Source organism: Fundulus heteroclitus, chromosome 7 (genome assembly GCF_011125445.2).
Source record: "Fundulus heteroclitus isolate FHET01 chromosome 7, MU-UCD_Fhet_4.1, whole genome shotgun sequence".
Taxonomy (NCBI): domain Eukaryota; kingdom Metazoa; phylum Chordata; class Actinopteri; order Cyprinodontiformes; family Fundulidae; genus Fundulus; species Fundulus heteroclitus.
In genome coordinates, this window is record NC_046367.1 from 16,562,534 (window position 1) to 16,585,712 (window position 23,179).

Genomic DNA, 23,179 nt, shown 5'->3' on the forward strand with positions numbered 1-23,179 from the left:
TTCACTACTTTCATGGCTGCCACATTAAGATAGTAGATTTCTTTTAACTGCTTTTAAATCAGGCAGTGACAACAGACCTGCCACTCTGTTGTCTGGATGGATGGATGGTAGTTACCAGCCTAATAATGTGTCTACCTGGGTTTAAAGATATATTTATGAAGCCTGGCAAAAAAACAAAGACCGTTGGTTACTTACCTACTTGTGGGTGGACATGCCTTATGTTCACTTGCATTGTCTTCAAAGGAAAGACAAGTAGAAGGAAAATATCCGTGGTCGTCTACTAGCTCTTCTGCCCAACCTTCGTCTCCAAGCATAACACACTCACTGCACATGCACAGGTCACACAGTAAATAAAGGACCGCAATGCCCAGTTTTGAGTCTGTTATTTAACAATTTGCAATTTATTCAACATTAATTTTGCTACTTTTTATTTAGCTATAATACAACATTTGATTTCTTTGATTTTGGTTTAGTTGTGTAGAATATTCTTAGGAAAAACAATCAGTAAAAGGGTTTTGTGCCCAGCTGAAACTAAAGTTCTTGTGACGCTGGTTTTACGTTGAAGTGTCACCACGTCTGTTAAAGCAGAGCCACAAAACTGACACTTGACTTTCAAACAAGCAGAAAGCATGTCCTCACGTCCCTCACCCTCGCATAATGGTAGACCACAAGGTTGTGCCCATTCCTGTTTTTCTTTTTCAAATGTGAACGCATATCTATGCACAGGTTTTAACAGATTTTGGGATTTGCAGACAACACAAAAAGTGATCAGCCTGGTCACCAATAATCACAAATAAGAGTACACTGAAGATACTCCGGCTTAGAGTACACACAAAAAACAACAGACAATAAACACGTGCTGCTTTTTTTTGTTCTTTTTTCACATTAAAACGTGCAAAAGATAAAAATGATAAAACATAAAAATGGAAATCTAACAAAGAACTAGGCATTTAAAGAATACCCAAAGTATTTCACATTTTCCTTTCTTTTTATCCATGTTTTTCTGAATGTTGTTTATGCAACACCATTGTATTTAATAGCTTATAAATGTCAAAGTTAGATGATTGCTTTGTCATTAGAAACAGCTTAATCTAAAAAAAAATTCTTTCATGTTACAAAATATTGTTGAATATTCAGAAAACTCTCAGAATTAGCAGACTTCTTCTAGGGGAGGTCTGTGTACAAAACCGCTGTGAAAAGAATCCTGCTTTTATCATGAGGCACTCCAAGAAAATGCACCATGATCTCTTTGTTTCAGCTTCTTTTAACCAGCTTTGCCTCCTCATCTCCTCGTACAACAGATTTCAGCTGTTGCCCCCCCCCCCCTCCAAAAGGTGAAATTGCTCGGCTTTTGTACGCAGCACAGGCAGCCTTTGAATGCAGCCTGTGACTGCCTGTGGGCTTATAAATCTGCTCTGAGAGGGAAAGAGAAAGTTAAGCTGTCCTATTGAATTGATTGAACATTCATGAAACTAAAAGCGTGCCCTCCCTCCTTCCTCCTCACATGTTGAAATGACTTCCAGACATCTCCAACTTCCCGAATGGAACACAGCCGTGAGGATCCCTACCTTTACAGTCAGGTGCTGAGCTGTTGCCCTGCAGGCACAATTCAATTGCTAAATCTCTCATGAATTGAGCAGGAGGGGGTTCGCTTTACAGCTCGCAACCATTCACATGCATGTGTTGGCTTCATTGGTGTAATTGAGCAATTATTTTACAGCACGTCTTATTTTTTAAGATTGTGCTACTTGTTGCTAAAACAAAATCGGGGAAAAAAAAAAGCGTCTTTGTGAGAAAAAGTTCACATGCTTTTTATTCCCGGGCTTCTTTTCTATATAATAAGTGCTCGTTTTGGCAATCTTTAAGGAGAGTTATAGGCATATCATGTAATCACAATTCTTTATTACTTTTGCCCGACGACACACTTAAACAAAATGAATTTCGAGGGATTCTCATTTTATGCCAGAGCCCGTATAATGTCACGCCGAGAGATGGCAATATTGAAAGCAATTTTCTTTGTATTTATGTGACGCTGAGAATATTTCTGAAAGAAGATCTAATCAAAATGGACGAGTCCTAATCAATACAAGTGAAAGAAGTTGCACGACGCGACTGGAATTATGATTTCTTCCCTGCTTTTGGGTTCTAATGGGAGCGCCTCTACACTCAGACACGTGTGTTGTCAGATGTGCTCCACTGAGAGCAACGGAGCGCACAATTCACCAGCAGACCACGCCGTCCAACCATTACAAAATGCCTCATGTTCCATCCAAAGGTTGCAGTCACAGCCGCAGAACGGCAACAGCTCGGACAGCTGGGAGACCTAATCATTATTTGGCAGTAGCAGCGAAATCAGCAATGCATCCCCTACCCCCCCACCCCACCCTACCCAGACATCCTGCCTGCTCGTCACATTTGAATCATCTGCAATTAGTTTTGTTTTAATAACACTCACAATTAAAGGTCCCCCACCCCCACCCTGTTTGCATAATTCATGACACAGCAGCGGCGATGTCAGAAATCAAATGCGGCAAATTAGAAATAACAAGTTTGAGACAGTGTGATTCAATTAAGATCAGGGGAAACATTGGACCATGCATAATTGAGGGGCCGGCAAGGCACTACTCATGTCAGGCCTGTCAGACCTGCTGCAACTATTGGATTTGGCCTGTCACACACACTCAGATCAATCCCGTAAAAATTACAGGTTACATTGATTTCTTGTTTTTATTTGCGAGGGCCTGCGACGAGTCTGTACGCATGCGCCAGTGCAGCATGTGGCTATCTGTGCTGGCGCGGTTGTCGCTTCCCTGCATATGTCTACAGAGTTTTGCACGTGTTTACATGTCACACGTGTAGCTGGGCCCAAATACAGATCAAAATCAGGAGCCAAAAGGAAGAGAGGGCTGAAGGCATGTCTGGAGATCAAAGTTTTTCACTCTTTTGGCTGCTGAATGGACTTAAAACAGCCTTGGGACCAAAAAAAAAACAAAACTCATTATCATAAAAAAATTCTAACCATCATTCCTATTTTATGAAAATCAGAACTGGCACCTTCCCTTGAATCTGTCAGTAACTTCTGACCACTTCCAATGGAGTGTAAAGAACACATACCCCTTGTTTTTTATTTTGCCATTTTAAAACCATTTTAATGTATTTTACTGAGATTTCATGTCATTCCCTTCTTAAAATAATGGCCCGGAGTCATTTTTTGCCCCAAATTATTATTTTTTTGCCTAAATTCACTGAACAACATATTGCCATGTTATTTTGTGTTTTCTGAAAAACCTGAAAAAAGAAAAAAAAAGAAAATGACTTAGTCCATTATTTTAGGAAGGTGAAGGTGTGATAGAACAAGACTAAGTAGTGTGTAATTGTAAAAGAGGAAAAAGAGAAAACAAGCTCAGTCATACTAGATGAAGAACATCTGTGTTGAAGTCCTGCCACATAATCTAAGTTCTACTCAGGTCTGGACTTTGACTGGGCCTTTCAACACATTAACACGCTTCGGTATGAACCATTTCACTGTTGCTCTGGCCTCATGTTTAGGGTTGTTGCTTTGCTGGACGTTAACCTTCCACCAGGTCTTTTGCAACCCTTCACTGGTTTTCATCCAGGATTGCCCTGATTTAACTTTATCCCGTCATTCTAACCAGCTTCTCTCTCTCTGCTGAGGGAATTCCTCACTCCTACAGGATGCAGACACCAGCATTGGTCACCTCAGGGAATGTGACTTCTGGGTTTAAGATCGCTGCTCGTTTTCCATAACACATATAGGTTCTTGCATGGAAGCAAAAATGTCAATTTTGGTGTCATCTGGCTGCCCGGAACACCTTTTTCCGCTTGTGCAATCCCCTTTACGCCCCACTGCTTCCTTCCAACAGTGGGTTTCTTCTTGTCACGTCCATAAAGGTCAGGTTCATAGAGCGCACAACAAATAGTTTTCCTGTGAAGAGCTTTTTCCACCCGAGTAATGGATCTCTCCAGCTCCTCCAATGTTACCATGGGCCTTTAAGCTCATACTTAAATTAATCATTTGATGCTCTGTAAATTCAGGTGAACAGCCATGTCTGAGTAGACATTTGCAGTTGTGCCACAGCCATTTCCAGCAGATAGACAGAATAGTGCTCGGTGAGATTCTCAAAGTCTGGGATATTGTTTTAAAACCAAACACGTCTTTAAACTTTTTCATATATTTATCCCTGAACTGTCTGGTGTGTTACTTGCTCTTTCTGATGTTGTTTGTTAATGAATGTTCTCCTACAAACCCTCTGAGGCTTTCTAAAACTTCTCTTTTAACTAACCAATATTAGAACTTCTGCCAATTGGCTGCACAGGATATGTTGAAGGGGTATCAGCGTAAAAGTGGGACTGAAAACACTAGTCAGATTTTTAATTGCTGAAAATTTTTGAAAACCATGTGTCATTTCTTCTTCAGAATCACACACTGCTCTGTGGTGGTCTATCAGGGAAAATCTTAATATATACACTTTTTTAAATAATTGGGAAAAGGTTGAAAAGATATCAATGTTTTTGCAAGGCGCTGTGTGTGTTGCTCGTGGTCTCATTGTGTATGCATCTTCGCAAATTCTGCGTGCAAGTATAGCATTCCCAGGACACAGCATAATTAAGACTTTGTGTTAACTTTGCACAGTCAAACCTGTCAAGCTGCGGATGTTGAAATTTTTTTCAACTCATCACTCATCACCTCCACTAACAAACAAATGAGCAACACCTCGAGGGGCTGATAAAACTCAGCAGTGAACCAATTTATACCAAACAAATTCCTCTTCATCCTTTGTGTTTGACATGATATAAAGATTTAGAGGAAAAACAAATAAGGTAGTTTCATTTGTGCTGCAGATGACTCCCTTCTTCCTATTTTAGTTTTTGTTTTGCATGAATCTGAAATACTAAATACTAAACGTGAGCATTTTTTGATCTACAACCACAAAATATCTTCCAGATTGCACTCTCTTGGCCCTAAATGCTTTCTAATATGAAACACTTAAAGGGTCCGAATAATCCCACATTTATTTAGAAACTGTTAAAAACAGATGAAACATGAAAAGTGTTTTTATGAGTTTGAAAACACTCTCAAACCTTTATTTAATCAAACTCTTGTAACCACTTCTCATAAAGTGCTCTGATTTAATGAGATTTCCAAACGAATGCCACATTACCATATTAACATCGACACAGTGTAAGGAAAAAAAAAAAAAGAGAGACTGGGGAAACATTAAAAAAATGCTTGTAGAACGGCACGTTTGCAAACACATCAATAGTTTTTTATCAGAAAAGAGAAGAAAACGGAAAACTTCCCCCTGATTATTTTCAGATTTGCATCTTGCAGAATGGTTGCACATTTAGGAAGGAAACATGTGTTTTTGAGCCCCCAGATGCAGCCACACGTTGCTTTCAGAGTCAGTAATTTCTGACTGAATAATCACTAATGACGGAGGACCAATAGCTCCCCTAAGCATCTTCTCCATCTCTCCTGTGACTGACTAATTGCAGCCAGACACTCTAACCTCCTCGTGGCCCATGTCCTGGCTGTAACCTTCGCACTTTTATTCCTCAAATTTGGCCTTTCGCTCCTCTTTTCTTCTGCTTTATCGGACTTTTCCAAATTGGCCACTTCTCCTCCTCCCCGCTCGACTTCAGTTAACTGAGCTCGGCTACTATGACACATGGGAAACTTTTCAGGCTGATTACTTCAATCTGATTAGGGGAAGTTATGTATTGGCCATTACAGGCTGCCGTTGTGAACGAGGAGCCGTGACAGGGAGGCTCCCGCTAGAATCCTGTTTTCTCCTGATGCCTCTTTTTCAGTCCAAACTCATCCATTAGATTCTGCTCAAACTCCTCCAATTGTTCAAACTGCCAAGACCGCTCTGCGAATAAAAGCCTCGGGAAGATAAACAAATCGCTTTATAATTGGACAGTTCAAGACAATACCATGCTCAGTTAAAGCTCGAGAGGTTTGAGCTTAGTTGGTTGATTTAAAACCCTAAGAAAAACAGGCGGGTTGAGGATAAGGGGGAAAAGCGTTCTAAAATTGGGGAAGAATTTGTCTGTGAACGGCAATTTTGCATTAAATTATTGCACTTGGTTTTGGTTCAACAAAAGGGAGAATTGGCCTGAGGAGCTGATCAGAGAGGGTTATTAGAGCGTTTAGCCATCTCCAGACACAGGAGAGAAATGAGGCTTGTGGCTTTTGTGTTATCTAATCTCGTTTGCATTTCCTTTCAGCATCATGAAAGAGAAACCTAATAGAGCACTGATTGTGTTTGTTTGCTGAAATTCTCATTTAGTTCTCCTGTAGGTAGGTGCCTGCACAAATAATTCTCTCTTGCCCGTGTTTTTTTGTTGTTGCTATCTGCACAGTGCTGTGTGTAATTTATGAAATACACCCCTCCCCAAAAACAAAAAAAAAAAACAACAAAAAAAATGGCAGCCTTAAAAATATATCTACTGTAATCCTAAAAGAGAAGGTGAATTTGTGCACCATTGCCACAACTTTCTCTGACATCTTGGAAGCTCTGTTCATATACGTGATTGATTGACTTGTGGAAGGAAAGCACGGGCCGGATGACAAAAGAGATGGGAAATGGACATGGAGTGGATCTGACATGAGGAGTGCCAATGCCCCCCATTGATCAACACCATTGACATCCCTTCCAGAAATGGAGGTGGGTTTACAGAAGGCAGACAGCTGAAGGTTACGGCTCGCTGTCACAGCACTGTCCAATCACATTACACATCATAGCGTCTGAAAATCTGCCTGCCTTCCTCCCATGATGGACACATGACAATCATCTTTCCTCTATTGCTCTGCTTTCAGACTTCCACTCTGTGTGTGTCTGGTATAGTGTTTGTGGTTATATCTAAAACATTGGTTAATGGTAGCTCTTGAGAAATAGGGACACACACACACACACACACACACACACACACACACACACACACACATATATTTTTTTCAGTGTTTTGTTCAGTGCGGTCTGGGCAGTGAGGGGAAACGTTTGAGAGCAGCAAACAGGAACCCTAACAAACCGACACTCCATTGGGTATTTTTAAAGCTCTTTGTGTATGAGCCCCAGTTTGTCTGTAATCTAAAGGTCAGAAGTGTAATCCTAAGGTATTCAGTCTTTAGATAGCTGTAATGTCTGCTCCTGTATCAACCATTGTTCTTAGTCTGTGCACGCAAGCACCAGCTCACTCATCTCTCCCAATAACTGTTTCATCAGCGTAGTTTATATAAGCAAGCCATGATAGCGCAAGTCTCACTTTTCGATATAAATTCAGTCTGTGTTTTACTTGTGAGGGTTTTCCTGCACTGCAGTAGTGGAACTGCCACATCTATCCTGAGGGCAAAAGCGTATTTCGCCACTCAAACTTTATAAGACCACACAATGTCAGTTTTCTTAAAAGACGTTTGGCTTTAGAAACTCCGTTTTATCCAACGGGCTGTTGTTAAATGTTCTCTTCTTTCATTTGGCTCAGACACTGAGACAAAACTCGTCTGCACCTAATTATGATGGACAAACATTCAGGAAGATCATTTTTAAAAAAAAGATGATTGCTGCTTTCCGTGGACGTCAGCAGACCTTTTCAACTGAGATACATGAAAAGTAAACAAATATTGCTTTCTCACCTGATTAACTTAATCCTCACAACACCCATGGTCTCCTTGTACCTGGTTGTCAACTCCATGCTCAAAGGTAGAGTCTGTGATTTTTAGAGGTTTTTTTTAGAGTCCGGAGGGTTCCCCAAGTCCCTTTTTCCAATACCTTTTTCCCTCGCTATTCCACTCCTCAGGAGGCTCGCGTGAAAGAAATTTCCCAAATCCAGCCTGGTCTCATGTCTTTGTAAGGAGGTCTTCCTCTTCTTCTCATAGACTTGTATGCGGTTTGCTTTTTGCGACTGCCAGCTTTGTTCAAAGTCTAGGGTGAGAGCAGCGAAGCTAACTGCTAAGCTAACAAAATACATAAACACTAGAAGTGCACATGCACAACCAGCAAGTGGAAACCAACGAGGAACATGCATCCACAATGGCGTTATGTGAACGTGTCAGAATGACTGGCTTGTAGGTACAAGCACTAGATGAGGCGATAACCTCTGCAACTTGAGGGACAGAGGAGGGTGAGAGAGGGAACAAAACTCTGACAAATCCCTGCTCTTCGGACTAAACGGCAGGGATCTGTCGGAGTTTTTACAGGCCTACAGTTTTCAGAGAGATCAAAAGATTTGAACCTCCTTTTTCTGAACACCATTTTACCCAGTACAACAAAAAGTGTTTCTGAACAAGATTGCCAACTATAGCTTTAAGCTCTGTCACATCCACGGACTGAACTGTGTTCTACGTTTTTCAGTCAGCTTTGGGTTTCTCCTTCTCCAACATCCAAGACTCCAAATGTTTTATAATCCTGGGGCAAAAAAGTGTTTCAGAGAGAGAGAGCGAGAGAGAGAGAGAGAGAGAGAGAGAGAGAGAGCGAGAGAGAGAGAGAGAGAGTTATTTGTGGGCGATGAGAAATTTGATCTGCTCATACGTTTGCTTACACAGCGCTCACCTACATTTCCTGAACAGAGGACTTATGGAGCAAAAGTATATATCTTTTTTCTCTGTCACCAATAAATGGCCATACATATACACATCATAAAGTTCGTTTTTTATCAAGAAAACAATATGTTTGTCACAATCAATCCATTAAAGTCCATATATTGGATAATTTAATGGGTGGGACTCAATACACTGTTGAGGCTAAGTATAAGTGCACTTTAAAATGTCTTTTTAGCTTTGGGAAATAATGCAAAGCTACTGATCATTTATTTATGTTTTATACTTTTTTTTTAATACTGATCATATATATATATATATATATATTTCTTTTAGTTTTCCACAGCCAGTTTTTACGTTTTTGGTACTGGGGTGCTGACTTTTTGCCTAAGGTCAGTCAGGGAAGGTGTTGCTGTTGGTAGCCAATAGATTCTTTGTGTTTATGATCAGGGGAAATGATGGAAAGGTGATTTAAGTAGACAGCGGGTCTGCTTCTCTTCAGTGCAAGCCTCCAGTCGACGGGCCATTAACAGGGGTGACAGCGAAAAGCAGCTGCAATCGCTTTGATTCTGATTTACACCACCACTGAAAAACCCAAACAAATTAGAGGAGCCAAATAATACACAGCAAGAAATAAATCACATTAATGATTGGGCTTTGAACGACAGTCAGACTTGAAAGGGAGTGGCGGCGAGGGCATCTGGAGGAGAAGATGGAAGATTATGAGATGATATTAGGAGCCGTCTTCAGAGAGAAAGCTGAGAACAATCAAGCACAAGCAGTAACGAGGAAAAGGGTCTTTGTTCTTTTTTTTTTTAGCTCAGTAAGTAACATGTTATTCAAGTCAACAGCCACTAGAATCTTGTTAGCAGGCCGAGCAGCTTACTGCTCATTAGCTGACAAAAGGCTGAAATTCATAGTCAAGAAATGCAGCTTGTGGGGCCTTTGTGCCAGAATCTGAAGAACAAGATAATTTGTGATTATGTACAAATGACACCAAACAAAGTGATAAAATACATTCTGAATACAGCTTGAACAGCATTTTTACCATAAACAATGTTTTGTAGTAGGAAAGTTTTTTTTTTTTAAAGAATTAAACATCTGTTTTAACAAAAATAATAAAACACTTATGGTAAAACCCTCAAAATAATAAGAAGAACACAAATACAAATACATTTTTCCATACCTTAGAAGACTAAAAAACAAAGCCAATGTCAACAAACAGTCCATTTCATGTTAAAAAAGTGTTTAACCATTTAGAGAGCACACAGCTGAATATGACACAGGAGACTGTATTTTCTGCTTTTAGGTATGAACTATTGTGTAATTTATTGCCACAGTTAGCTAAAGGATTCTTCATTATTATTATAATTTCCTGCCAGTAATCTTCAGTTCTAATTCATATTGTAGTGGATGAGGGGGTCACTCTTAGCTTTACTTGTATATATTCCACTTCAGACACTTAAGTGTCTTCTCTATATAGTGTTTGAGGCCATGTTTAGTATAATGAGCTATTTAGTCCTTTTCTGGTTCAGCAGATTACAATACCTCGTTAACATGTTAAAAGACATAATGCATGACATGTAAGTAGATATATTAGCCACCTCTATAAGTGCAAAGTTGTTTGGTTGTTACTGATCACAATGAATGTTCATCATTTTGAATGATCAGTTTTTATTTTAATGACATCTAACTCTAAAAAGCTTGTTGAACAACACCTATCCTAAATGGCTCCTGCTCAAAAACCCTATTTAATAGCGGTACCAAAGTCAATTTTAATTCAACTCAGTTTATTTATATGGCGACAATTCACAACACATTGTCTTAAGGTACCTTACAAAAAAAGTCAACTCAATCCTATATGGACAAATTTTAAGTCAATTACCTGCTTCTCTACAGGTATCAGCAATTCTTCCTCACTTACAGAGGATGAAGTAATCACTTTCTCAAAAATGGCAAAGATTTTTTTTTCTTTTTTAATAGAATCAAATTTATTTATAACGAATCCCATGAAGTTATGACTGCTGAGAGCTGCGGGAATGGCTGGATCAACAAAGCTATGACTCTGTGTAAGTTTTACAACTGTACTAAAAGAACCCAGGGTTACTCTTATTCTTCTCTATTAGCGATGAACAGTTTGCTGTTGTAGCTGGGCAAAGGGAAAAGGAGACTATTTTTTTTTTAAATTAAGTAGGATTCCTCTTGATAAGCAAAGGATGAATTTCTCTCCAATTTCCAAGCGTTGTGCTTTTAAGTATGCAGACATGCATTAAACAAGGGAGCAATCATCTTGTTAAAAATGTCTTCTTTTTTCACAGGGGCTACATTGTCTAATCTGACACAGGAGGAGGAAGCAACAAAATAAACAAAAACAAACTAGTTTGATAACTAGGATCAATTGGAATGTATGTAACTGACTTGGAATCTGTCTGTATGATTCGATTAATTGACATTTTTTGTGAAGTGCTTTGAGACATGTGTTGTGAATTGGCACTAATAATTCACTAATAAATAAATAAACAAATATAAATAAATAAATATAAATTAATATAAGTCATTGTATTAAAAATCATTTTAAACTGATTTCTTGACTGATTCCAGTGACCTCCACAATTACCAAATCTCAATCCTACAGTTCATCTTTGGGAGTCAGTAGAACCAGGGAATCGTATCATGGATGTACTGCCAACAAATCCACAATAATTGGACCCACACCTTTTTAAAATGCACCATCAAGAAATAGAGCAGTTCTGAAGCTAAAAAGGGATTCTAACCTGTCGTTAACAAGGTGTGCCTAATAAAGTGTGGCCATAATGTCAACTGTCCAAGGAGAGTTTCCTTGAAAGAGTATCTAAGCTCACTGTTAGAGTAAAGGTGGAGAGTTTGTTCAACTGAGGGTAGCTAAAAAACATGTTTCTTCACCTCAGTGTGGAAAAAAGCTAGTTGAGGTGGTAAGAATGCCACTCACAAGAGGAGCATTTTGAGATTTAACACCAGGAGGAAGCCTAGAGGTAGACTTTTCTGGAAAGGTTATATCATTCAGCTGGCTTCAGTGTTCCCTTGAAAGTGCTAGAGGAGATGTCTGGGGACCTCAGATGAAAATACTACCTCTGCAGCATGGCCCTGGATAAAATTGGACAGTTAGAAAACCTGAACCTGAACACTGATTTCAACAGTACAGGTAAGTCAGAAAAACTAAAACAGTCAGTTACATAAAGCCATAAAGCCCTGAAGCATCACTGGAGAGATATGGAATTACAATATAATTATTTATGTACATGACTAAACATCACAATTTCTCAGCCGTTTACCTTTTACAGCCAGTTGCCAAACTACTGTGACTCAAAGCAGGACGCAGCAGATGTGTAAAAAATATGAAAAGGTTTGATAACATAAAATATGTAATGGTATTACTGAATTACTGAACATAAATATTAATCATATGCCATACAATGCTCCTGTACAGTTGACCTCCTGGAGGAGTTTTGATGCTCAGATTGTGCTGCTAAGAGAGCTGTGCAGTCGAAATGAAGCAGAACTCAGTACTTTTTAACCGGGAACCAGAATCAAATAAATTACATTCCAAAAACTATATTTCAAACAAAAAAGGACCAAATCCACACAATCAGGCTTGTCTCCCAGGAGCTGTCAATCCCATCTCTAGATTTTGGGGCATGTTGACTATTATGGTTTTCCAGATTTAGAACTTATCCTTCACACTCATGATGAAAAGGTGTAGATGGTTGATATCCACCAATATCTATAATATATAATATATAACCCACTGGGATATGTGTTTACAACAGGTGAGGTAATTACTGCTGATAATAATTTCACTGAACATCTTTCCCAAAAAAAATTTAATTAGTTCTTTATATTAGGATGTAACCAGAATACACCTGTATCCTTTTGAAACTGCAGTAAGGTACATTGTGTAGATATAGCTGGAGGGATTTAAGTCTGGAAATGTCTAAAAAAACAAGTGATGCACATCCACAGCCCAGTCGGCATTTGTGAATGTCTTTCTGTTCAAACATCCAGTCTACCAGTAGCTCGGCCTACTCTCTGGGGACCTGGGTAACTGAATCCTGGGTTAATACACATATCCACTCAAAAAAGACAAGCGTATGCTGGCAGGTGGTCCCGGCATGTATGTGTGTTTTCTGTTTGGAGCGAGTGAATGAAAGAAAGACTGCTCACCACAGGTCTGTTCCTCCTCTGAAGAGGCATGATGCCTCCCACGGGTATAACACAAGGAGGTGGGGCTCAGAATGAAAAAGTGAACTGGAGACACGATGATCTGTTTATGTTATTGTTAATGGATTACAGTAGTAGCCTTCTTTATTTACAGATGCGGCAGTGTTTGTATGATTTATTACAATGGCAGGCTATTAAATGAGTCTCTTCTTTTGCCTTTTTAAGAATTTCAAATCCATAAATGTTTCATCTGATCCAATCTGTCCCACCAGCCCATCACAGGGCAAGACAAATAGGACGAACAACAATGCACACATACACACACTAATTCCTAAGGGATATACAGTCAAAAAGTCATGCTTTTATATTGTTGTAGGAAACTGTAATATCTGGTTAAAACCCATGCAATCACAAGGAGGATATGCAAATTTCACTCAGAAAGACCTCAGACGGGGATTCTGACCCAGGACCTTCTCGCTACAGGGCAAACTTACTACCAACTGTGCCCCCAAACAGTACAACTGTGCAACCCATTAACGTTTCACTTAAAGTAAAATAAAATATTACTTTACTGTGTCTTAGCCCTAGATTGTTCTGCACGATGCACAAAATGCAATGCCTGTTATGTGTACTGTTTTAACATTGGATCACTACGGAAAAGAGAGTTTTAGAGAACCATCAGAGGGAAATCCCATCCCGAGGGAAAACATTAAAAAGAATGATGATTCCCAATGAAGAAACTGACCAACTACCATTTACACTCTGGTGAAGGTAGTGGGGTTCCAAACAGTGAGATTTTTGACACCATTTCAAGCATCCTATGAGCTGGAACGCTCCAAATTACCCTAGCAGCGTCAATCAAATGGCCCTGTCAAACACGTAAAGTTTGCTCCATTGCCAATACTAAAGAACTTTTAAATGAAAGAGTGAAATCAAGGAATTGGTGAAATATGTTCAAATCAGGGGTGTGCATCAACTAATTAGCAATTTAATGTATTCTGCATTTGTCTGATGCTTTGTTAAGGTAGCAGCAGTAAGTGATAAGATATACTATGGGCCTGTCTCAATTTAGGGGCTGCATCCTTCGAAGGACACATTTTCTAGGCTGATTACGTCACCGAGACGAAGGCTGTCTCAATTCACGAATCCTTCTAAAGGAGGAAATACACCAGACGCGTTGCGGTGCGTAAGCGCAGCGAAGCAGCATATGTGCGTCCTACGCTTAGTTTTTCATTTTAATCCGTCAATATATGTACACTAGAAGCATAATACGCACGTATTTACGCTATGTGACGCCTAAATTATATTGTTGTTCTAATTTTAACCATGTATACGCTCATGTTTGGCAGGGAATAAACGGGAAAACAACATCCTGTGTCAAGGTTCACTTCCGAAAGTATCCCAAAGGTTGAGTCTCAGTTCGGTGGCAGAAGTCACCTTGTTGATGCTGCTGACTGATGGGATGCACTCATTTTTTCTGAGCTCTCTGCCTTTCCTCTCACAACAGTTCCTCAACTAGAGGAAGGAAGGCTAAGGCGCGCCTTCTATCTGGCGCTCTTTCTGTGTGGTGATAGTTCCTTTTAGAGCAGAAATACGCAGCTGTGGAGCGTACTTTGCAGCGTACTTTGCAGCGTCTGGTGTAAATTTATGCTTTTAAAAACATACCTGTAAGCCGTGCCGCTTAAGTTACGTGCCCGGTGTATGTCCTCCTTAAGACTCCTTCAAATGCAGCTGAGGGACGTGTCCTTCTTCTCCTCGATTTGAAGGATGGGTCAGGTGTATCCTTACTTGCTAATCCTATCCCATGATTCATTGCGAGTTAAAGAAACCTTTTAACCAGAAACAGCAATGATGGAGGGGAGTGAAAAGCCGTGAATAAAGTTGGAATTATTACGCTTTCTGTGACATAAGAGCAACTTTTAAAAAGTTTTTAGGTGAGAAATTAGCTATGTTAAACTGAAATATCTGCTTGGTTTGTTGACATTTCGCTTGATTTTAAAAACGCTACTGTCAGTGTTTGATTTGTTCATTATTATTATTATTCTCTTGAAATAAATTGATTCAAGCTTTGCTCAAAAAGTTATCGGGTTAGTGCTTAAATTGGAAGATGTTTCACAAAATTACACAAATGGTATTTGTCGTGAATTAATTTTAAGATATATTTCAGGAGAAAGTGAAACATCTGGCTGATTAATGAATTAGAATATAATAAAGGATGATAAAGCAACATTTTAAATGAAATGTGGGCCATCATGAATATGTAAAGGGGAAAATAAAAACTGTGTAGGCTTCGAGCTGTCTCGGTTGCTCAATCAAGCTCATTCAGCTCACCAGTGCCTGCTTACCATGCTCATGCCACTCACCTGTTTCACCAGCTCCTTCTAGATGATCAAAAATCATACTGTCAGTATTTATCCAGCTTCCTTCTTAAGCCCTCTCCTGATCTTATGTTCTCAATTTAATTTATTTCTCGTAGATTCTTCTGTATTTTGATTGTGGATCTGATCTTTGACTCTCACGCCTTTGCCCACTCCTTTCTTAAAGCTAGCGTTGGTGATTTTTCCAGAAGTTTCCCCAACCCCGTTTTTGAATAACTACACATTTTTAGACTGTCTTACCTTGCTCTTCTGCTCTTCAGGGGATTGCGTGTAAAAAAAACCTCCCAAATCCACTCTGGTCTTATTTCTTCCTACTGAGGCCTTCCTCTTCTTCTGATAAACATGAATGCGGTTCGCTTCTTGTGACTCTCAGCCATGTTCAAAGTATACGCTGAGAACAGCGGAGGAGAGCAGGAAATGGTTAGAGTTTTTACAGGCCTGCAGCTCCCACGGAGATACATTTTTGTTACCTCCTTTTTCTGAAAACATAATGTATTGACTACTTTCAGGATGGAAGGAGAATTTTACCCAGAATAATAGAAAAAAAAATTTTAAAAGTTTTTCTGAACAGGATTAGTTACTATAGCTTTAAATGTTCAACCATCTGCCCCTGTGATTCTGAATTTCACCAGTTACCCAACCACACTCAAATTGAAATTGTCACCATCGAGGATTGTCAGTGCATTGAACTTGGACTGGAGAAGGATTGCCCACCTGGGATTCCCCTGCCTGTTGTGAATCCCCCCTCACTCTCACAGTCAGGAGACACACACACACACACACCAACTCGGGATCAGGAAAACAGCGATATGATTTCAGAGGTCTAGGAAGATCTTTTCTCTTTTCCCAATAAAATGATACATGTTTGTCCAGATCAACCCCCCACCCCCCTCCCTCTTTGCAGTCGCTCCCGGTGTTTTGGAAATCCACCAACTCCTGTTTTGCAATAAAATCCACTAAGTGCATTTGGTGTCCATTCACATCCATTAAATCAATCCATCTCATTCCAGTCATACAGAGGGAATAGCATTCAGTTACACATATTTCAATTTAATCTTTCTTATAATACAATGCAGTCAAAATCAGTTTAAAGTCAAAAGTAAAAAGGAATCTAAAATAACAATTTGCCTTGAGTTAGCAATTTTTCCTCCTGAGCAAGCATGTTGTGACAGTGTAAAGAAACAATCAGTCTAACAAGAAGAAACCTCTAGTAGAACCTGGCCAAAACCTAATTCTGTGGCAATTTTCCCATTTTTGGGAATGTTTAAATGCATGTACTAATTAAAGAGGCTTGATCAATGATAATGATAAGGCGAAACACTGCTTTGGGATATGTTGAGAAGTTAATTAGGAACAAGTGTTTTGGGTTCAAGTGTATACTAAATTCAGTTCAGTGTAATTGGAGATTAACCAAAAGCTTTGATGCTGCATTTCTTTCTGAACTACAAGCTTTGCTAAATTCAGTTGATGTAATTTAAATCAGAAAAAGTCATGTTAAATAACACAGCACACTAATTTGAATAAGAAAATGTTGAGGGTGAATAAACAATAGCAGAAGTAGCTGGAAGATTTCTCCTCTTGTAAATCTCTTATGGCATTTAGCTGTTTGATTGAGTCCTATTTCTCATTGTAGCCTCGCCAGACTATTTTTCAATCATTTCACCCATCCCGCTATTTAAACACAATCATCTTTCACTCCAGCGAGCCCTGACGGCAGGATTTGCTTATTTTGCTCAGAGGTGACTTCCAAGATACACAAATAACAAACAGGCACATTTATGGTATTTGTACAATCCATGAAGTGAAAATTATGGACTATTTAGATGAAAGGCAATTAGACAATTAAAGCTAATGAGGCCAATCCTTTTCTTTCACCCTAGCGAGTCCACAGACTAATTATCAAATTAAAGAATGCTTCTTTTCTCCCTCTGACCCCGCGCTGTCGCAAAGGGAGGCAGCCTCTGGAAAGGCAAACATTGGTCTGCTCTGTGCGGGCTGAGGCTGGAGAACAGGCAGGCAGCATTTAGAGGCTGATGGGCGTATTAATCACCGCTTAAGTTAAGACAGCTTTACGGTCTGGAAGGGAGGAACGTTCACACAAATGTAGGGGCGCATTCAGGCTTTCCAGCGGCCAAACAGGAAGCATGCCTGTAGCCACAGGAAGTTACCCATACGACTAGCAGAATCCTCTGGGACGAGCTTCCACCTCTGCAGAGCGCAAAGGTCTCAGGGAAATCCACCTGACATCCACCAAGACTTTACACGCACTTTCTACTGTATGTTTACTCTTGACACGGTAATTCCTGAATCCAAACAAGCATGTCAGCTACAATACTGGAAATCTTAAAGCGTGATAAAAGCGTGAGTCAGGGTTTGCTCGTCATTGTGTCTGTCGGAGTCGTACTCGGACTAATCAAACAGCGTCTGTTTTCCCTCTTAGTGGTTTGAAAGCTAATGAGGCTCAGAGGGATCTGAGGGAAAATGTTTCCCAGCGTCCCTCGCAACGTTTCTGCATCGAATACTCTGGATCTTTGTGGTACAGAAGGTTTTGCAGAATTAGGTTCTGCAATTTTTCATGGTCTATTAAAGATCATCCCACAATTAACTGGAGCTTCACTCAGAACATGCCCTCTTACCCGCCTCCGCTGGTGTATTGCAGAGTGCAGCTGCACCTACTGGTAAGTGTGAGGTCGATTTTCAAGGCTGCCCCATCTCTGGTTTGGATTACCTTGCAAAAGTATTCATTCCCTTTTAAATTTTTCAAATTTTGTCACATTAAAACCACACATTTCAATATATTTTTTGGGGGAATTTTATATGACAAACCAACACAAAGTATTTTATCATTGTGCATTTTAAGGGAACATTTTTTTTCAAATGAACATATAAAAAGTTTAGCATACATCGCCCTTTTCTGCAATGCCTCTAAATAAATTCCATGGTCTTCAGATCTCAGTTAATGAGTAAAGAGAGTGTATTTTTGTGTAGTGCCAACATGCCAAAAAAGTAAAAGTGTGGCAGAAAAGTAACACTGCACATAATCCTCAAACACCACCCTTGTAGTGAAATATTCGGGTGGCAGCATCGGACAACGGGAATGCTCTTCTTCATTAGAGACATGAAAGTTGAAACGATTAGGTGGGAAAACTGATGGCACAAAACACAGGTAAACCAAGCAGAAAACACATTACAGGCTACAACAGAAGGGAGATTAGATGATCATCCAGCAGAAAAAACACAAGTGCTTTATGATCTAATTAAGCTTGAGCTATTTTCCAAAGAGGAATGAGCAAGAACTTAAATTTTTTGATTTGCAAAGAATGTAGTGCATCCTAAAATTATTAATACCCACAGCAGATTTAGATTTAAAGTAATCTGTTAATTTTCCTAACATCTCTCCTCTGACAGGAACCTAAAGTATTGGCAAGAAAACCTTCCAAGTTCAAAGATGTAGAATGCATCACCTAAAATAAATTACCAAAATATCAGTGAAAACATGAAAAAATCCTGATCAGTAGATATGGAAACGGTTTGATGGCTGTAATGATATTGAAGACTTCTCTGTTGATCATTGAAAAGGCTATAAATAATTTTTTAGATACCCAATTTTTTTTTACAAATATAAATGTGTGTTTTTTCTAAATTGATTCTGGTGTTACATTGTTTCACTCTTCTTGGAGATTTATCTCTCTCATTTCCTGTTTAAAATAAACATATTGGTTGAATGAACGTAGGTTTAAGTCTAAATTTGGCAGGGATAGGATCCTTTTAGGTTTAATGAAACCAGAAAATGTGCAGCAATAACTGTTACAAAAGTGTGGGGAAGTTGTAAAAAGTTTAATAAATCCACAAATCATTTTCATTCTATTTTATATGTAGACTTTCCTTTGGCCTATCACATAAAATCCCAATAAAATATACTGAAGTTTGTGCTTTTAATTTGTCAAAATGTGGAGGGCTTTAAATACTTTTACGAGTCCCAATCATCTGATATTGTGACCAGGCCCAAGAAAAAAAAAGGAAAAGAATATCAGTTTTCACATATGATCTTTTTATGTGTTTAAGCCTTTCCCTATCTTTTGTTTTGTTATCCTGAGCGGCTGTTAAAACTCGCAAAATCCAAATAAAACTGTACTCCTGACCTTTATTAAACGGAAAGCTTTTAGTGCTGCAGAGCTATCACATTTAAGCCAACACAGCTAACAAGCGTCAACTTAAATGCTTTTTCATTCTTCATCAAACTTCTTCTGTCCTCCATTATAAACTCTCAGCCAGTATCAGGGTCAGAGGTTAAAGGTCAAAATGAAGCTCTTTTCACACTCCCATGACCTTTGCTTTTTTTTTTTTTTTTTTTTTTTTAAACCAAAGAGCAACACTACAGGTGCAAGGTGTCTCAGAAATGACTTTCAGTCCCAGAGGAGGAACAAAAAAAATCCTAATTGAGCCCAGCTCAGCGTTAATGACTGGTCAAAGCGACTTTTTAATTTGTCTTAAATGTGTTTTTCCAAGTCATGGCTCCAGACAAAGGGATAATAAGTTCAATACAGCTTCGCTAAGACAATAACTCCTCCTGTCACCTGCTTTCATATGGCAGAGGTGCCGGTGTGGGGAGAGGTTCCCGCTGACACTCTTGACATGGCTGGACTTAATGAGGACTGATGGAAGCCTGTCAGCAGAGTGATGCTTTAACCAGATTTGTCACAAATCAGCCGCAGAGTTTTATGCAAAACCGCCATTCTATTCAGAGATGACCTTCCCGTCTTCACAAGAAGTCTCGTAGAAGCGGTGCAGGGATGACTTAAGTTTTTCAACACCAACATGCTAAAAACCTTTGGGTTTAAACACACACACACACACACACACTCACACACTTCATCTGAATTTCACCCCAAAAAGTTCAACAACGGGATGAAACACAGGATTTTGAAGCAGTGAGAAACCATTAAGGTTTATGCTGATAAAGCTTCCAGTGCTTTACAAATCCCTCTTGTGGCTAAAAATACATAAAGTTTCTTACAGTAAGCAGAAATGATTTGCTTTGCATGAGTTAACGTGTTGCAAACACATCCCTTGGCCTTTTCTGAGAATAAGGGAGTTGGAACAATAAGGAAATTTAAAGGAGTCAACATAAGGGAGGAAAAGAAAAATTGCATCTCACATCTGTCAGTTTCCTACACGCTTTGTGTATTTGCATAAGGTGCTTCTTTAACAGAGCAACTCTTTAAACAGATGAAAACCTATCGATAATTTGGCGTAGTAGTGCATCTGTCTAAGAATACCGGAGGGTTCGATTTATAAACGCGGAGTAGGCCTAGCAAAATTGCAAATGGTACGAAAATCTGCTTGAAACAATTATCAGTACTTCCTGCAGTCACGTGCTTCTGACACATTTGTGGCATAGTTACACACATAAAAGCGGTTTTGTACTTCCTGCTCAACATAATAATTCTTACAAGTCACTCCATTTAAACTAGCTACAGCTCTCTAAAAAGGTCATTTATTACCGTCAAGACTAACATGGAGTTATTTGCTCATTTGTCTGAATTGTAGGAATAATTTGTGCGAATGTGGTTTTATACCTCCCCAGTGGTCCATAAATCACAAACGGCTCTCTGCGGGCCTGCAGCTAGTTGTCTTTTCTTTTTTATTATTTCACTTAAAGCACTCAAACCATGATGCATGGGGAGGTACATCTGGTTGTAAAATTGGTCAGACCGAACGCATATTCTTTCCTTTAAATGATCTTCAACGTTTGAATTTTAAGATTTTGTTTTTATCTCTTTCTCTCTCTCTCTCCGGGAGCTCCAACCATCATCCATCCTTCAAAAATGGAACAATTTGGCGCCAGCCACTCTTGCTCCAGGAAAAGTATGCTTATTTTTGGCTCCATGTGCTATGATGAAGCACATGGAGCCAAAGTAGATTGAAGAGCATGATTCATTAGGGACAGTGATTGGCTGAAAGTTATGCCCGAGGAGATAATTGGAGGCACATCGGGGCATGTTGATTTCTTCTGCAGAACCTCTTTAGGAGAACTGACTCTTTAGATACCCTGCTAGCCAAGCGTATCATTTAAGGTTTCACACCTGCTAGCATATTTAAGGGTAGTAAGAGATGCAGATACTGAGTGGAATTTCTTTGAAGGAGGTCCATGTTTTTAGTGTACAATTGCGTTTAAAAAAAAGGCCCTGATACTTATTCTGTGGTGACGCCACATACAAACGTTGCCGTTCTCTGTGTCACTGTAAGTTGTTGAAAAGTATTAGCCACATTTCCCATGTAAATCATCATTAGGTCTACCAGAATGGCACACAGCCATAAAGAAAACAACCATAAACGTGAATCAGATCGCTGTTGCCATTCATTCTCTATCCTAACTCACGCTGTCATTTGGTTTGATACGTTTTGGGATCAAGGATGCAGTAATGCATGGGGAGAACTGTGCCTGTGGCCCACATGTGAATTATAGGGAAGGGGGGGGGGGGGTTACTTTTTCATCTGGATGAAATGAAATTTTAGCACATTATACTATTTTTTTGTTAACTTTTACTTATATAGATTAGCTCATTGAGAATTTTATCACAGAGAAACATCCCATTGATCACAAGGGCCTCATTTGAATAAATTAAGATGTTATGATTATTCAGCACTGTTATCTATGGTAAAGGTTTGACAAATTATGTTCAAAGCTACATAAAAATGTGAATTTTTACAATCTTTCAGGATCACACATTGTCAAATGCTAAAAAATCAAAACCAGAACTGCATCAAATAGTGAAGCAGTCATTTGTGTTTGTTTGGAGATTAAAATGAAGAGTATCTAAGTAACCCAGCATCAAAACCTAAAAAAAATAAAAATAATAATAATAATAATCTGTGATAAAATCAACAAGAGAGGGAAACAAAGACAGCAGCAGAAGAAGAAGATTTGGTGGCTGTAACTTTCTTCAATCGTTTCATCAGTGAACTCAGTAACTAAGATACCAAAATGCATGACGTGTTTGTGCTGCCCCAGGCAACTATTACCAAAGAACATTTTACAAAATATTTTATTGCCGTATTATGCCCACCACACATTCTGGGATTTTTAGATGTTTCTACTGATCGTGAGATGCCTATTGCTGTAACCTATTGTGTTCAATGACAAATCGGCTTTCTAAAAGGAAAGGCAAAAAGAGGTCCAAGACTTAAGAAGTAAAGTAAACAAGAAATCAGGAACATCTGACACAGGGTTCAGCAACAATTGTGAGGCAGGATTAGCAGACGAACAAGGCAGAGACAGGCTGCAAGAGATAAGCTAGTAAAAGGGGAGCGTCTGCATTTTAAGAATCTTGAACCAGGACTCCAGTCTTGTGATTATAAAACCAAACAAAATGGGAATGACAAAAGGCTGGAAATACACTAGTGCTTTAGTACTTATCAGTATGAATACCAAGTGACTTCATTCAGTAAATTAGCTTTCATGATAATGTTCTCTCAAATTTAATGTTGAGGTTTATTTGCATAATACATAATAAAAATCTAAGTCAATCATTGTTGAAAACTTAACTTGGACACTAGTTAAGTGGACACTATAAGTTTTTACAAAGGTTTTTGAACCATTAGAAAATCATAGCATGCCTTTTATACTAGGCATACATAAATATTCATTCTTGGAATTGTAGATACAGAAGTCAAAAATCCACATTTGACACTGGACTGAAGGAACATAGGAGCGGATGTAAAGGGAGGCTTGAATAAAGGGCAGAAATTTAAAAGGCATGTTGTAAATAAGGGACTCGTAAATGTATTAAGATGAAAAATGTGAATTGGCTGTTATTTTTACACTTGGCCACATTTTTTCAGATATTTTTTTTTTAGATATTAGAACATTTTATACATTTTTGGTATAAATTATTGAGTAAATTATTTTAATGAATACATACATTAATTCTAAACGCATTGTAAGAACCTCAAACCTGGCAATACCTAGCTCTAAAGTATATCTAGCTGTAATTATTTACTTACAGTATAGCGACATCATACAGATTGTCCAATATTTCAA